The following is a 2,055-nucleotide window of genomic DNA, read 5'->3' on the forward strand; positions in this document are numbered from 1 at the left end:
TGAGACAATAAACAAATCAAGATATGTGTTTTAAACACCAAGGGCTGCTGAAACTGTATACTGTGACCATGCTTTACAAGCACTATAGCAGCAAACATTTCGCCAAGTTAATAAATAGTAGCAAACATGATGGCGGCAGTGGCAGGGTAGATTTTTGATGAGGTGTGAGAAAGGTTTGGCTTTCTGACGACAATAAATGTAAGCGATGAGGTGGCAAGGCATGCTAGAGTTAACATTGTAGCATGAACAAGCTTTGAATAATATTTTATTGTGTATAAAGTGGTAAATACTACTTTTTTTTTGGACAAACATAGCACTCGTGTTGATTCATAAAATTGAGGTTAAACCACAGGAGTCACATGGATTACAGTCAAATGTTTGCCTATAAAAAGAGAAAAACATATGTAAGGGGGAAAAAAAACTTTAAAGTGGTTCAAATATTGACTTATCTTAAGATATAGTTAATACTCTTTATTTGGTACAGAAATGCAAAACTTACCCCTCATCCAGTCTCAGACAAACAATGCCTGTAAATTGAAAAAACAAAACAAAAAACAATTATGTAGGGAGAAAAAAAAACTTTAAAGTGGTTCAAATATTGACTTATCTTAAGATATAGTTAATACTCTTTATTTGGTACAGAAATGCAAAACTCACCCTTCATCCAGTCTCAGACTCATAAGCGTGTGCCTGTAAAAAACAAAAAAATGATTCAACTTAAATTTACTTGTAAACAACACACACACAAGCAAAGACATTTCCTATACAACAGCCTCATAACCCTTTAATAACCTGAGTTGCCTAAAAAAAAATATTAAGATGGATGGTGATCCTCACTGTAATGTGCTCAATCATAGCTTACAAAGGGAGGTAAACGTGAAATTGTTGGTTACTTGCTAATTACAGTTAAGCCCAAAGATGAAAGTTACACAACACTTTTACAGACGTTTTGTTCATGATTAAAATATGACCGCTTCATGCAACATAATGCATTTGTTTGCATTTACTGTTACCTGTAATCTGTTACCAGTAAGCAATTTGCAATCGTAAAACAAAATTATATATAAAATATATGATGATGGCCAATAAAATAACAAATGGCACAGAAAACGAGCTTGTGAGGAACAGATGTAACATTAGGCCTAACGTTACAGTGCGTCCAACTGAATGTAACGTTTCAATTTGCAATATTATATCTAAATTATATGATGATGGCCAATAAAATAACAAATGGCACAGAAAACGAGCTTGTGAGGAACAGATGTAACATTAGGCCTAACGTTACAGTGCGTCCAACTGAATGTAACGTTTAACGTGTCGGTTGTTCGGCTGACAAAAACGCCTTTCTAAAAAAGTAGTCACAAATGAACAAGGTTAACAATTGTTTGAATCGTGGTCTCTTAAATCATATTAAATACCCTAAATCTCATGAAAATCACACAAATAATATACTATCGTAATCATGTATTTATTAGCTTCATGTTTCGTGTGTAGAAAGGTTTTTTTTTTTTTCACCTTTATTTAACCAGGAAAAAAACTCATTGAGATTAAAAATCTCTTTTTCAAGAGTGTCCTGGCCAAGATAGGCAGCAGTACAACCATGCATACATACATACATACAGGTACAAAATATAATAACATAAAACAAATGAAATAGCGTAGAAACGTGTAGAAACGTTTCTTTGGGTTTGAGTACAGAAGTACATGGCAGGCATGTGCAGAGGGGGGTGTGGTGGGTTCTTTTCCCCTTGATGCCCAAAATGCCCTTTTGTCAAGGCAATTTTTTTTTTTTTGTAACTAGACACCCTTTTGTGAAGGCCTTCACAATCTAACTATTAGTAAAATTAATGAATAATAATTTAGCCATAATAATATGATCCACATGATGACCTGTCACCTGATGATTTAGTCCAGGACAATTCCTTACGTTCAGACACCTTTAGTAATTTAGTGCACTATCAGATACCTTCAATAATGTACGCGGCTGCCAGTAAGTGGAGTTATCAGAGGAGTGGTATGCTTGTTTACTTATTCATTTAATATTATTTTACAAGA

General features: G+C 34.0%; 1 long non-coding RNA gene across 1 annotated transcript; it reads right to left on the reverse strand.

The window, feature by feature from the left end:
- Positions 1 to 422: 422 nt before the first annotated feature.
- Positions 423 to 923, reverse strand: LOC107576537 (uncharacterized). The gene is made up of 2 exons (XR_001608069.1): positions 793 to 923; positions 423 to 690 (listed from the first exon to the last, which is right to left on the reverse strand). It is a non-coding gene; the product is annotated as an uncharacterized lncRNA (long non-coding RNA).
- Between the last annotated feature and the right edge of the window lie 1,132 nt (positions 924 to 2,055).

Source organism: Sinocyclocheilus grahami, unplaced genomic scaffold, assembly GCF_001515645.1.
Source record: "Sinocyclocheilus grahami isolate Dianchi unplaced genomic scaffold, SAMN03320097.WGS_v1.1 scaffold3897.1, whole genome shotgun sequence".
Lineage (NCBI taxonomy): Eukaryota > Metazoa > Chordata > Actinopteri > Cypriniformes > Cyprinidae > Sinocyclocheilus > Sinocyclocheilus grahami.